The sequence below is a fragment of the Leopardus geoffroyi genome, chromosome B4 (assembly GCF_018350155.1).
Source record: "Leopardus geoffroyi isolate Oge1 chromosome B4, O.geoffroyi_Oge1_pat1.0, whole genome shotgun sequence".
Lineage (NCBI taxonomy): Eukaryota > Metazoa > Chordata > Mammalia > Carnivora > Felidae > Leopardus > Leopardus geoffroyi.
The window spans coordinates 125,096,858-125,112,307 of NC_059341.1; the positions used below are offsets into that span (position 1 = coordinate 125,096,858).

Here is a 15,450-nt window from a genome sequence, read left to right on the forward strand (position 1 = left end):
CAGAAAAATACTTCATCTCTGGGGAATATCATCTCCAGCAGCCCATTTTGTTTGTTTGTTTTAAACACAGGCGTGCGCGCGCGCGCGCACACACACACACACACACACACACACACACACACACACACAGAGTTTTCATCTGCCCTAGTCATGCTGTCCTTGTTTGGTGATTAATTGGCAGTCTTTGGCTTTGCCCCAGAGATGGAAATATCCTTGAAGGTCACCCGTGTGGAGTGGTGTCAGCCCACAGAGTGATTCATCACATGTCTGAGAAGTTCACGTCTTAAATGACAACCTACCTTAACATCTCTTCTGGAGGGTTCCTTCTCGGTGCTTACAAGACCCTTTTCTCTCCAAGCGCTCTGTGTTCAGCTTGCATGTACGGTTCTTTCTTTTCACTCAAACAAAAATAACGAGTGTTCCCTTTTTGATTTCTTTAAGCCTCTTTGTCTGACATTTATGAAGTGGTTCCCTTTAACGTTCTAAAAATTTCCATGGTGGCCCAGTGGGTGTTCTGAAATAGAATTTTGGCCATCGCCTCTTCCTTTCGAATCCCCCCGTTGAAGATGGGATATTTACTCAGAGTGCATTTGTCTGATGTTTTAGGGACACATTTGTTCTTTGCTCCGCTTCTTGGGTGACTTGGGAAAACAGTTGAGGAAAGGGCAGCGAAAGTTATTTCAGGACAGCGGATCTGCAGGGGAAATAACTGTTTGGGGAGTAAAGATGATCGGATGTCCTGCTGATATACCGTAAGTAATAGCTGCATAATAATATCACGCGTTTTCCTTTCTAGCAACTTGCATGCGTTACTCTGTTTGCAACATCTTGGATGTGAAGGATCAAGCTGGGATTAACAAGTAACTTCATCTTTCCTTAACTGAGAAAAGTGCGAAGGGCTTTGGAAATGGTAGTGTAGCACGTTGCGGAGAATATGCTAACATTTGTTTTAAAAATAATCCACATGCAGCTGCCATGGAAACCAGTATGGGGGATCCTCAAAACTCACACGTAGAATTACCATATGGTCCAGGAATTCCACTTCTGGGTGTATCCCCCCCCCCCCCCCGAATATGGAAAGTAGGGACTTGAACAGGTATTTATATATTCATTTTCATAGCAGCATTATTCACAATAGCCAAAAAGTAGAAGCAGCTCAAATTGTCCGTCAAGAAACGACTGGATAAACAAAAGGCGGTATATACACACAGTGGAATATTACGCAGCCTTGAAAAGGAAGAAAACCATTTTTTAAAAGATTTTATTGTTAAACGATCTCTACACTTGACGTGGGGCTGGAACCTACAACCCCGAGATCAAGAGTCATACGTTCTACTGACTGAGCCCACCAGGAGTCCCCAGAGGAAGGAAATTCTGGCACAGTCTGTGACATGGATGAAACCTTGAAGACATTACGATAAATGAAGCCTCCTCACAGAAGAACAATACCGTATGCTTCCCTTTATGTGTGGTACCTATGGGGGTCAACTTCCTAGAGACAGAAGCTAGAGAAGGGTGGTTGCCAGGGGGCAGGGAAGAGGGAAGGGGGAAATAGTGTTTAATGGATACAGAGTTTTAGTTTGGGAAGGTGAGAACGTTCTGGTGATGGATGGCATTGATGGTGGCATGGCAAGGTGAATATTTAATGCTCTGAACTGTATGCTTAAAAATGGCCAGAAAGGCTCGCCACCTGGATGGCTTAGTGGGTTGAGCGTCCAACTTCGGTTCGGGTCATGATCTCACGGTTCGTGGGTTCAAGCCCTGTGTCGGGCTCTGTGTTGACAGCTCAGAGCCTGGAGCCTGCTTCGTATTCTGTGTCTCCCTCTCTCTCTGTCCCTCCCCCCTGCCAAAAGAAATAAAAATGAAAACATTAAAAGACAAAAAAGAAAATAATGGCCTAGTTCAACCAGAGGGACGGTGCCCCATGTCAGCGTAGAGAAATTAGCAGATTGGTAGGGAGAAGGGAGGGTAAAGGAGAAAGTTTCTTTTGCTGTTGTAGAAACCAAAAGTTTGAGCTACAGTCATGAGCTGTGGCGGTCAAAGTCCTTCTCTGGAGATAACGGATTAGGTGCTTTTCGTTTTGGTTTCTCAAAATCATAAGGAAGTCCTTTCCATCCCCATTTGAATCACTCCCAGTAAATCTCTATCGGGTGGTTATTGGTCTTTCCCCGGCCGTGGTGTGGCATAGAGGTGTGCTGTCGTGTTGATTGTGGATGAAAATCGGGGAGGTGGTGTTATGAGATCCAGCAGGTGTGGTGTCCTTGTTCTGAGGACTGAGAGTCATCCGGGAGGGGTGCGCACTCCTTTTGGCGTGGATCATCTCTGTGGAAGGCAGGAATCCCCCAGAACTGGGTGCAAATCCAGCCTGAGCATCCTTGCTGTTATCCTGTAGAGTGAAGGAAAGAAAAGGACTCAAGGCAAGTTGTCTTACAAAATTTTTAAAAAATTAATTCATTGCCTTCTTGAGTTCTGTCATGTTGTCATGAAATTTAAGGACTCTGAGTGAATGAATGGCCTCTGGAGGGCAGGGGAGGCCCCCTGCCTTTGCCGAACTCAGGCGCCCTGACCCTTGGAGCTGATCCGTCTTCCAGCATTCCTTTGCGGGGCCTGTCCCGGAGTCCTTCGGAGAATGAATGCAGGCTGTGTGCCGGTGAAGGATGGCGGAAAGGAAGCAGGTTTTTGAGAATAACTGCCCTTGTCTCTTGGTTGGGCACGCCCTTGGCTGATTAGTTGAAAATCTAAAAATCTGTGTTCACATATAGAACAAAATGGATATGAAGATCCCTAATCTTTTAACTTTTTTCTTTTTTTGAGAAGGAAACTAATATTTACCGAAGGGAAACTCTGTGTTCTAACTGTGTTATTTCCCATAGTTCTTGCAAGATCTGGTGAGATGGATAATAGCAATAATAAGGAACACTCATTGCAAACAGAACCGCGTCAGGCTCTCTTCTAAGTTTTCTGCGTGTTAGGATTTACGGATTGACTCCCCTGAGCAGTGCTCTGAACAGAGAGAGAAGAGCTCGGGTGGCTGAGACACGAAAAAGTGAAGCAAGGCATCCAAGATTATACTTAGTCAGTGACAGAGGCAGGACTCCCAGCTGGCTCCTGGCTCCAGAGCCCAAGCGTGTCCTTACCCGTCGCGTCAGAGATGAGGAAGCACGGTGTGAGTTGCCCCAGGTCGTGGAACCCTAAGTGGTCAAGTTTATTTCTCAGTATTTCCCATTCTTCAGGGATAGTAAGATGTTTAGCTTTCCTTCCCAAGTTTTTTTTGTTTGTTTGTTTGGTTGGGTTTTTTTACATTTATTTTGAGAGAGAGACAGAGATAGAGGATGCACAGGGCAGGGGCAGAGAGGGAGAGAGGGAGAGAGAGAGAATCCCAAGCATGCTCTGTGCTGACAGTGCAGAGCCCCTGACGCGGGGCTCGCAATCATGAACCGTGAGATCATGACCCGAGCCAAAATCAAGAATCAGACGCTTAACAGACCGAGCCACCCAGCTGCCCTTTCCTCCCCAAGTTCTTCTTAGCCAGCCGAGCCGGGGTTCTCTGAGCAGCCCAGAGTGCCCATTTGGAAAGCTCTGGGATTTGATTCAACACGTGTTGAAAACAGAATTGAACTGGAGCCCCAGAACGGGGTGTGTGCAGCCCCCGATGATCTTTTGTTCCAGGGTGGGGAAGGTTCCATCGTGTCAGGCTCCTGCGGGCTCCTGCGGCTGCCTCGGGCGGACCATCTCTTTTCTCTCTAGGACAGAACAAAACAAAGGGGACCAAAAAGTCCAAGACAAAAGTCAAGAGACAAGAGGTGGTAGGACCAGCCGTGTTCCCTTTGGGTAGCTGGCTGTTGCTCAGGGTGTGAGCCCGAACTTGCCATGACACACGCAGCCCCGGGCTGTGCCTTTTGGAACAGTGGCCTCCAAAGCACTAGTTGAGAGGTACTTGGATTTCCAAACCAGATGACGTGCTTCGCAGAGCAGGATTTTGCTTCTGGCTTGTGTCATGGAGACACCCGAGAACCAGGTAGAGAACTTAACTTTTTCTGTTTTACGAAATTATGAATAATAGAGTAGTCAAGTCTTCTGGCCACTCCAGCGACTAGTAATGTTTTTCTTCCTGTTGCATCTTGGGAGGAATACCAGCAGTTTGCGGTGGGGATGCCAGTTGGGGTTGGAATTTCCTGTGATGGGGGAGTAATTGGGAGGCTACAGACGGGAAGATCTTCTCAAGCAGCAGGTACAGAACATAGCAAGGCAGTCCCAGAAAGGGTGTGTGTGTGTGTGTGTGTGTGTGTGTGTGTGTGTGTGTGCACAGTTCCAGGCAGATAGGCCAGGAAGATGGTCTGATTGCCAAATGGATCGGAGCCCGAGTCTCCAGGTTTTCAAGTGGGTAATTGGAGCAGGAAGGTGCCAAACACAGGCCCGCTGGCACCGGGAGCGGCAAGGTTTTCCGTTCAGGTCGGATAGTCTTAGGGCTGGGATGGGTGCATGTCAGTTAACAAATCCAAGCACCTGATATTCTGCCTATGATCGGGGCTGGGGGTCAGAGAAGAATGAGCACACAGAATTTCCATCTGAGCAACAGAAAGTCTCGGGCTAGAAGGTGAATGGGTGCCACGATGGAGGGTAGTACAAGCCAGGGTAACGAAGCAGTAAATTGTGTGGGTTTGCTTCTCTAGTGATGGTATCTCTGACATAGTGCTTGGGCTCTGCAGTCAGAATGCTTGGCTTTATATTCTGGCTGTGTGGCCTTGAGCAAATTATTTCATCCTTTTGGGCTTCAATTTCCCTATCTATAAAATGAGAATAATTATAGGAGTGACCTCATGAATTTGTTAGGAGGATTAACTGGTTTTCCTTCTGGATAAAAAGAAAAAGGCCCTGCCCTTGCTTCTTGCTTTTGGATGTGGTCTCGATACCTGGAACTGTAGCAGCTCTCTTGTACACATGAGGCAATGAGCACGAGGGGAATGGTCAGTATGCAGAGGGTGGCTGACGAGGGTGGTTGGGATCCTTGACTCTGCCGGGTGGCCAGGCTGGTGCCTCCTTCCAGACTTTCTTAGGTGAACCATTGCTGATTGGGTTTTCGGTTACTTGCAGCCAAATGTATCTTCACTGCTACAAATTTATTGCTAGACTATAAACTCATTGAAGGTAGGCAGTGACTTACTCATCTTGGAACTCTTAAGGAGAACCCAACAGAACACCCTGCATATAGTAGGTACTCACTGGTTGGAGATGGATGGTTGGAAAGAGAGAAGGAGAGAAGGAGACAGGTAGAGTGGCATGCTGGTAAATATTTAACTATTAGCTTTCTGTGGGAAAAGCCCTGATTTGTAGGGGCACCTGAGTGGCTCAGCTGGGCAACCACCTAGGTCTTGATTTCAGCTTGGGTCATGATCTCAGGGTCGTGAGATGGAGCCCTGTGTCGGGCTCTGTGCCGGGGGTGGAGCCTGCTGGCTATTCTCTCTCTCTCTCCTTCTACCCCTCTCCCTTATGCGCGCGCTCTCAAATAAAATAAAATAAAATAAAATAAAATAAATTAAATTAAAATATAAATAAAATATAAATAAAATAAAATATAAAAAGTACTGATTCGTAGCATTTGCCAGTTTCCACGGTGTAAATATCCCCACTATGGCTGATTGCCAGTTACCAATGTAGTATCACGGAACTCATGTTTGGGAAGAGATACATTCAATCAGCTCTTGATGAGCTCGTCCAAACCAGCCCTGGCTCACCACCGGAGGGATGCAGGGAAAAAAGGAGAGAGGAAAGGGAAGGGAAGGTTCTGTTAAAATTAATAGTAGTAATGATGATAATAGCAATAATAATATTTAAAGTTTATCGAGGGCTTACTCTGTGCCAGGTGCTGCCCCAAGACCTTCTCAGTGGTCTTCTTGCACCTCCCAGTGCAGAACTGGGTCACAGTGGCTCTTGCTAGCTGCAGGAGAGCCGAGGAAAAGTGAACAGAGGGGTGTGGTGGGGGTGAGTGTGCTGTCACTGAAATAGACCATTCGTGTGTCATTCTCTAGAGCTGGGCCCTTTCCCTCTCTGAACACAGGCGGGCATTTGTTGGCAATGAAGGACGGCTGCTCGATGGGCAACCAAGAGTGTCCAAAAGGGGAAGACTTTCCAAGTAGAAGGAGTTATTTTTCAGACACCCAAGCTGCCTTTTCAGCAAAGTTAACTAGCCCCGTTATCATCAAAATTACAAAATTCTTCCCTGCCTTCCTTCGTGTCTGTCCTCCACTCCAGACATCATACACTGACCTTGTCCTTCACAGTGGAATGAATAGTTGGTATTCTCAACCAGATACCAACCACAGTGATAAATGAGTTGGGGAGAAAGGAAATGAAAACAGGACTGCGCTAAAGCCTCCAGAAGAGAACACCAGCGCCCCCGAGGTGCACGTTCAAGGCACTTGAGTTGGTCTGTGAAGTCTGGCATGGGGCCGGGGTGGAGACTGTCTGTGGAGAGCGAGGTGGGGAGGATGAGGTGATGGGGATGTCTACTGCAAAATTCCTTCCTTGTGAGGTCAGCTTCCTTCTTGACATCCATCCTCTCCGGGCAAATGGCTCACACCACAATCCAGACTTATGTGCCTCCGGCAGGTGGAAAATCTATAATAAAGGAAAATGCCAAAATGATTGGGGCCATTGTTGGGGACAGAAGGCAGGAACTATTTTGAGGGTGGAGTTTTCTGTATCATCTTAGGAATTTTTGCAGATTTCATATCCCTGTGTCAGTTTCTTTAAAAAAAAAAAAAAAAAAAAAAAAAGATTATAAGTGATTTATCGGTTCTACTTCATCAGAAGCCCAGAGAGGAAAAGCAAAGGCAGAGGAGGAGAAGATGTGAGGAGATTAATGATGCCGTTCAGAGGACTCCCGTGATGGAGGAGCCTAAGTTCTGCTTCCCATCCAGTTGACGGGGACAACGATGAAACGCTGGAAGACCCGGACTGTGCCACGCAGCGATGGCTCACTTCAGTTGGAAGAAATCTCCGGAAGAGCCGAGATTGGAAGAGGCGGTTATCTCTCAGCGGGCTGCATAGTGTACACTGGGAGTCAGAGCTGATTCCTACCTGACCCCTTTGGACTGTTTGCAAAACCGGTTTAGAAGCACCCACTCAGGGGGCGCCTGGGTGGCCCTGTCGGTTAAGCGTCAACTTCGGCTCAGGTCATGATCTCGCGGTCCCTGAGTTCGAGCCCCGCGTCGGGCTCTGTGCTGACTGCTTGGAGCCTGGAGCCTGCTTCGGATTCCGTGTCTCCCTCTCTCGCTGCTCCTTCCCCACTTGTGCTCTGTCTCTCAAAAATAAATAAACATTTAAAAAAAAAAAAAAAAAAGAAGCACCTGCTCAGCCATTTTTGAGCCGACACCCAGGGGAGCATGGGTTGAAGTCACAGTTCCTTTGGGCTTTTCCTGTATAGAACCTACAACCCGCGGCAGACGAGCAGCGCTGGTCCTTTGTCATTTGTCGTGTTTTCCCCTGGATCAGCTGGCATCGTCCCACCTGGTCCGTCCTGTTGGGTTGTAAAGTCTGCAGTGCTCTAAGTTAGCGAGCAAGATCTGGAGAGTCAGTCACCAGCCAAATGCTTTGGTCTTTCTTCACACGGCATGGAAAATACCGTGTACTTTTACTCCGCCGTGAATATGGCTGGTTCTTCTAAGGCCGGGGTGGGCAGACCTTTTCTTGAGGGCTGGGGAGTAACCACTTTAGGGCTCTGGAAGGGGGTGGGGGCGGCGCACGCTGTCTGTCACAACTGCTCAGTCGTGCAGGCCGTTGTAGAACAAGTCCATCCACAGGTGAAAAGCGGGTGGATGGGCATGGCTGTCTTCCAGTGCGACTATTTGCAACAGCGGACAGGGGGCCAGGGAGGGATTGGGCCTGCAGGCCACCGTTTGCCAGTCGCTGTTGTAAGGGGTCAGAGATGGAACGGAAACCTGTCGCTTGCCAATGTGGGTGATGGTGCGTTGTAAAAGTCGATGCGTTATCGTGCTACGAGGCCCTTCCCCGCCAGAAATTAGAGTGAAGCCAAAAGGGGTCATCAGACCCCCTCTTATCCTATTGGTGGTGATGTGGGGGCGAATCAAAGGGGTGAAGGAGGCAGAGAATGTCTTCAGGTCACTTTAATGATGTCACTAGTCTTGCCTGGATGACGCAGCCCCCGGAATTCCCAGCAACACGGCGTTGGCATGACCCGTGTTGGCTGGATGGCCAGCCGCAGGTTAACTTCCCCTCCAGGACTTTGCTAAAGCTTTCCTTCTCTTATTTCCTTCATCCTTCTAATAGTCTCGGTAAAGAGGATAATACGGTGAGTGCCGACAATGCCCATTTGAGACCGATTACAGCTTATTTCTCAGCAATTTTCAGGCTTTGGTCTTATTGCAAAAGCAGCCTATTCTACTACCTTGAAGTGTGGGTTGGGATTCACTGGCATTTCCTCCCAGACTGGGGAAAGCTCTGTGAAGAGAGGAAAACAGTTCTCAGTTTTACAAATACGATTTTTGGACAGACTTTCAACGGGAAAGATGAACACTCAACTCCACGCTGCACAAATATTGTCACATTAGGACCCGGGAGAAGGGCGGGGTCAGACTGGCATCTCATAGGCCCACACGGAGGTGTTAGCAGCTCCAAGGGCTGACGGTGTGGTTCCCGTGATTCCCGGAGGAGGGGCCGGGAGCAGGGAGATGACCTGTCTAGTGTCGCCTTGCTTTGCAAGCATGTGTTGGTTGTTGATTGTTAGAAGTAGTTCAGCTCCATGTCACGAAAACCCTGCTCGTGTTCCTGGAATCACCCAGTTTCAGTCACTTTGAGGTCTCGCAGGAGGAAGTGACATGACCCCCCTTGTTTCCTGGCCTGTGCTGTGCCAGCGTGACTTAGCCGGGTACCCCGTGTAAGGAAAGGCTGGATTTACATATTTTGCTAATTCTAGCTGTCAGATTCCTCGAGGTGATTTAACGGTGGGGAGGCCCAATGAGTGTGAAGGGTATTTTTAGCTAAGCTGTGTGTGTTTGATAGCCTTTTGGGGACCAGTAATGGAATCCGGAGCTCCCTGGTGAGGCTGTGGGGAAACAGGGAGGTGGAAGGGGGCTGGAATTCGGGTGACTTGACCCTGAGGTGGGCTGCTGGTCTCCTTTCAGTCAGCCTGCTTTCCAGGGTGTGAAGCTAACACCCTCCCTGCCGCCTGGGTTGGGGAGGCCGTCTGGGTTGATGAGGGGTGCAGTTGAAGTTGGAAATTTGATCTGCAGGGTGTTCGTTCGTTCATTCATTCATTCATTCATTCATTCAACAAGAATTTTTTTGGGTGATGTAGACCAGTTTCTCAGACTTTTCATGTGTGTACAAATCATCAGGATTCCTCTCCCCACTATGACTATAGATATAAGGCACCAAGCACAGTACCTGGCATGGCCGTCGGTCCTCGAGCAATGTTAGCTGTGACGACCAAGGTGACGAAAACAGTGATGGTGGTGGCCGTGGTGGTTTAGGAGGGAATGCCTAGCTTTTCAGGGAGGGCTTCACATAGGAAGTGCCCTTTGAGCTGAGTTTCAAAGGCAAGTAGTAACTCCTGGGCAGTGTATCAGTTATCAATGCTTTGTAATAAATTAGCACAAATTTAGCAGCTTAAGACGGCACACATTTATTATTACATAGCTTCTGTCGGTCAGGAGTGTGGGCACGGCTTAGATGGGTCTCGTGCTTCAGGATCTCCCACAGGCCGCCATGAAGATGGTGGTTAGGGTGGGGTCTCATCAGAAGGCCCGACTGGGGAAGGATCTGCTTCCAAGCTCATGTGGTTGCAGGCGGGGTTTGGTTCCTTGCAGGCTCTCGGACACAGGGCCTCAGTTCCTTCTGTCTGTGGGCTGGAGCTGCCCTCAGTACTTTGCCATCTGTGCGTCTATATTGGACAGACCCCAACATGACAATTTGCTTCATCAAAGGTGAGAGAGTGATGGCAAAATGGAAGTAATATCTTATGTAACATAGCCACAGAAGTGATGTCTCCTCACTGTCCCCGAAGCAAGATGCGAAGCCAGCCCATGTTCAGGAGGTCAGGGAGATCACACAGGGCTGTAAATACCAGGATTTGGGGGTCGTTGAGGGGGGTCACCTTACAGTCTGTCCACCACAGAGGCAAGAGGGGCCCCGGGTGGGAGAGGAGGGAAAAGCGGAGCAGTGTGAACAGCATGTGCAGGTACACAGAGGTGCAAGGGACCAGGTGCTGTTGAGGAGGTGCCCTTTTTGATGGGTGTGACTGACCAGAAGTCACAGTGCAGTGGTTGGAGGTGAGAATGGACCAGGAACAAGGACGCACGGGCCCTGGCACTGGCACCACTCTTCCTGATGATGACTGACAGTAAGTCCCTTGCTCTCACCTTCCATTTCCTCTGCTGCCTGAGACAAGAGCAGGAGTTTTCACCGGGGTGCCAGGGAGCTGGGGTGCCACAGAGGAATCTCAGGGGCTCCTGGTCAGGATGGAAGGAAGCATTGCACCCTTCCCCACCAGAGCAGCTCTGTTTCAATCTCGGAGACGGGCTTTTCTGCCCAGGGCTCTCTTTTAATGGAAGCTTCCATGACTTAACCAGGTTGCCTTAATGCCTAGCTGCTCTTGGCGGGTCCTCCTGTGCTGGTCCCACGTGGCTCTACTAAGGGTTCGTGTGGGCTTGCTTCAAAACCAGAGAACCTTCGATCCTGAGTCAGTCAATTACATTGAGCGGCATGGTTTTTTTCTGTACAGAATTAGCAGTAAGAGGGACTCGAGTTGAGGCTGTACTGGGGTTGCTGGGAGGTGGGCCACTGAATTGTTAGGAAATCCAGGGTCTAAGCTTGTGATCAGAACTGTCTATTTCATTCATTTGTCCACTCAGTCGCTGATGTGTTTGTTCATTCAATGTGCCGTCAGGCACATAGTGTTCAGTGTCATCATGGGGCCATCTCAGGTTCATCCTCGATGCGTTTCGTTAATGCTGAGCATCTGGGATAGGAAACTCCAATCCTGGCCACGTTAGAGAGGCAGGTAATAATTCAGGTTCTACTTGCCTTGTGCCTCACTGTCTAGAGGAGGGCAGGGAAACTGTTCCTTTGCTATCACTACATCAGGGTCATTGTCCCTTCCTTTTAAGGGACCCAATGGGAAGGAGTATCTGTGGGAGAATGGGGACTAAAGATTTAGTAGAGTAAGGAGGCCTTGACCCCTAGGAGAGGGAAATATATTTTTGTAATAGGGGTTCCACTTGTTAGACTTACAGGTTAAATTCCACCGATCTGGAATGACCCAGAAAAAAAATCGTTTGCTCACTTTCTGGACGGGTGGTACCCACCTCTCACTTGTCCTCTTTCCCTCTCACTTCCTGCCTTCCTCTTTGCATATATACTTCGTAATATTTATTTATTTTGAGAGAGAGAGAGAGAGAGAGTGCACAGGTGGGCAGGGGAGGGGCAGAGAGAGAGGGAGAGAGAGAATCCCCAGCAGGGGCTGGATCCCACGACCCGTGAGATCATGACTCGAGCCGAGATCGAGAGTCGGTCGCTTAACCGACTGAGCCCCCCAGGTGCCCCATTCCTCTCTGTATATTTTTAACTTTTATCAATGATGCTATTCTTTATAGGACTCAGAGTGACAGCTGGTCCTAGTTTGGGAACTAACTGCCACTAACCAGCTGTGGGACCTTGGACAGGTCGCCCAGCCACCTGGAGCTCAGGTGTGGAGGAGGGGGTCGGGACCCATGAACTCTAAGCCCCTCACGACCAGGCCTGGAAGGCTGGATTCTATGTGACTGCTGTGTCCGGAAGCATTAAAATTCATTGTCTTCCCTGGAGCCAACTCTCGCCCCATTAAACAGCTTGTCCCTGAGGCAGATGGTGTTGGCAAGGGGCCTGTCCTCAAGAACAACAGGTTGGGGGCCGGCAGGCTCACAGAGGAAGTCTCTGGGGAACCCCAGCCTCCCTGCTGCTCTCCGGGCGGGGCGTCCAGGGCCCTCTCAGCCGGCTGGGCGGGAAAGGAGCCCTGCCCCAGGGAGGAGGGGTTCCTGAGACAGGGAGGGGGGGAGCACTTCCAAAGGCTGACTTGGGATCCGTGGCAGGGCTGGCTCCACTCGCCGGGGTCCCAGAGGTGCAGGGTGTGGAGGACCTTCCTGGGATGAGCTTTGGAGGGACGAGGAAGATGTCCCAGAAAAGAGGAGTCCTGGCAATAGCGCCGATGCTTACTTCTCTTCTGTGCAAATTAGCTAAGCATATATCACCGATAACACCCCGGAGAGCATGGCGCCCCATCTTACAGAGGGGGAACTGAGACTCACAGACCTCAAGGAGCCTGTTCCACGAGGGTGCTGGAGCTAAGATTAGAAGCACACGTTCCTTTCCAAAGCCCCTCTCTTCCGTGGCCCCCAGCTGAGAGGTCGAAAGAGGGCCAGAGGGGAGGGCTCTCCATGGTTCTGGAGCTTAGGTGTTGGGGGGGGGGGTTGCTTTCCTAGGGCTACCAGAACAAATTACCACAAACTGGGTGGCCTGTCACAACAGAAATGTATTCTGTCACACTTCTGGAGTCTAGAAGTCTGAAATCAAGGGTAGATTCCTTCTGGAAGCTCCGGGGGAAAATCTTTTCCATGCCTCTTTCCTGGCTTCTGCCAACTGCTGGCAATCCTTATAGACACATCTCTCCAATCTCTGCCTCTGTCTTCACATGACATTCTCCCTGTGTGTTCTGTCTTCACATTGTGTCCCTCTCTGCATTCCTGTGTCCAAATTTTCCTCTTATAAGGATGCCAGTCATGGGATTAGGACCTACCCTACTCCCGTATGACCCGATCTTAACTTCATTACGTTTGCAAAGACCTCTGTCCAAATAAGGTCACGTTCATAGGTACCCAGCAGTGAGGACTTGGACATATCTTTTTTTTTTTTTTTTTTTTTAACGTTTATTTATTTTTGAGACACGGAGAGACAGAGCATGAACAGGGGAGGGTCAGAGAGAGGGAGACACAGAATATGAAGCAGGCTCCAGGCTCTGAGCTGTCAGCACAGAGCCCGATGCGGGGCTAGAACTCACAGACCGTGAGATCATGACCTGAGCCGAAGTCGGCCGCCTAACCGACTGAGCCACCCAGGCGCCCCGGACATATCTTTTTAGGGGAGCACAAGCTAGCCCACAGTAGGGGAGACAGCCGTAAGGCAGGAATAGGCAGAGAGGGGGTAGGGTACATGCGCAACTCGGACCCCTGAGGTTGGAGTGGCCGGCTTGTGGAGGGCCCGTGGCCCTGCCACGGACTTTGAACTCAGTCCTGGACTAGGAATGGAGGGGTGGGGGGTTGGCTCTCGAAGCATCTGAAGCGGGGATGTGGGTGTCAGGCTGGCACTGCGAGCTCTGGGAGGAGGATGCGTAGGGCAGGGACAAGAGGGGGCTCTGGGCGCCACAATGGGCCTTACCTAACAGCCCTGCGGCGAGCTGGGCCGAGCCCAGGCGCTGGCAGAGGGGTGAGAGGCAGGGGAGGATGGAGAGGGATGTAGGTAGCTGAGTAGGCAGAGCTCGCCCTTGAAGGGAGGGCAGAGGGGAGAGAACATTCGCTGAGTGAATCGGGGGAGTCCGTAGAGAGAAAGGGAGCACTTCCCCTAGAAGCACCAGTGAGCACGGGGAGGAAAGTCCATGAGGTCTCTCCGCCCCAGGCCCTTGGGGTTTGTCTCCCAGAGAATGTAGGAACTGGACTGCTTAATCTCGCAGCTTCCTCCTGGCTCTAACTTTGGAGGTTTCCTGGGATTCCAGGAGCGCAGGCTGTGGCAGTTCCAGAGGGCTTCCCGGGGGAGGTGGCGTTGGCTCGGGGCAGGACAGCAGGGAGGGTGGTTGAGCGGTGTGAGGGCCTGTGCACGGGCCCAGGGCTGCTCTGCATGAGGTTCCTTCTGCAGCTGGGAAAGGATCCGCTTTGACGAGCCCACGAGCCCACCCCGGATAGCGGTGGCTCCTGCCCTCCTGTCACGGGGATGTGCAATTACTGTCCCTCATCAATATTTTAGTCTCCGCTTTCACAGAGCAGCTCCCTCCGCCTTTCTGTCTTTCTCGGCAGCTTCAGGGAATAAAGGGAAGACCTGACACGTCCCAGCTGGTGGGCCTGCCAGAGCCGGGCCGCAGGGGCTCCCGGAGCCTTGGCGTCTGATGGCGTGGCTTCTGGAAACAAAGCACCCAGTCCCTCCACCTGCAGATTGGGAGCTGTCATGCCTGTCCCCTCTCTGCCTCCCACCCCCCTCCCGAAGTATGTGAAATTAATTCCGTTGTGCTGTCAACCTTTCTTTACCCAGAAACTCTTCGTGCCAAGGCCTCAGGCGCCAGGAGCATCTCTAATAGAGACTTTTCAAAAAATTTTCCATGTCATTGCCCGAGGTGGGGGTGCGGCGGTGGGTGCAATGAGGGAAGGCGGTGAAAAGGTACAGACTTGCAGTTAAAAACCAACTCAGTCCTGAGGATGTCGTGTCCAGCGTGCTGACTGTAGTTAATAATACGGGTGCTAAGGTACCTTAGAAAGGTGCTAAGAGGGCAGATCGCACAGGTTCTCATCCCAAAAAAAAGAACTTGTAGCTTTTGAGGGATGTTAACTAATCGTGGCGATCATTTCACTCTATCTACAAATACTGAGTCGTTATGTCGTGCAGTGGAAACTAATGTAATATTATATGTCTATTATATCTCAATTTAAAAAATAGAGAAAGTGGTTTTTTATTTTAATTTTTTTTAATGTTTATTTATTTTTGAGAGAGGGAGAGACAGAGTGCAAGCAGGGGAGGGGCAGAGAGACAGAGGGCGACCCAGAATCCAAAGCAGGCCCCAGGCTCTGGGCTGTCAGCACAGAGTCCCATACGGGGCTCGAACCCACAGATGGTGAGATCACGACCTGAGCCAACGTCAGAAGTCAGATGCTTAACTGACTGAGCTGCCCAGGCACCCCCGGAGAAAGTTTTTTTTTTTTTTTTAATGGTTTTAGGCTTCTGTGTGGGGTGACTGCTTCCTAAGCAGGAGAGTCACGTACTCAGCATAAAGAAACCGTGCAATTAGATTCTCCATCCGGTGTCAGTGCGGAACCCTCGTCTCCTGCGAGTGGACAGTATGTGGCTGAGAGCAGGGCTTATATCACACAAGTTTGGGTTCCCCGCTGGGAGGGGTGGGGTGGGGGTGGGTGGGTGTGTGGTTCTGTGGTTCCTCAAGGTCAAGCAGGAGGGTGGGGGTGGGGAAGCACTCCCTGCTTCTGGAACATGGTGGCTACTCTCTCTTCTAGCACCCTCGGCCTTGGACACCTCTGTAGGCATCTTCCTCTCAGCTGTGAACTCACAGATAGGAACATTGTCTTGGCTTAGAGAGGTGGCTTTTTAGTAGACACTTAAGGGATGTGAGGGTCAGTGAGCCATGTGAAGTCCTGGGGGGACACCAAGGATAAAGGCCCAGAGGTGGGAATGAGCTTGCCA

General features: G+C 50.4%; 1 protein-coding gene across 3 annotated transcripts in view; it reads left to right on the forward strand.

Moving 5' to 3' along the window:
* Positions 1–15,450, forward strand: part of CHST11 (carbohydrate sulfotransferase 11) — a 265,297-nt gene that overhangs the window by 76,337 nt on the left and 173,510 nt on the right. The window lies entirely within an intron of this gene.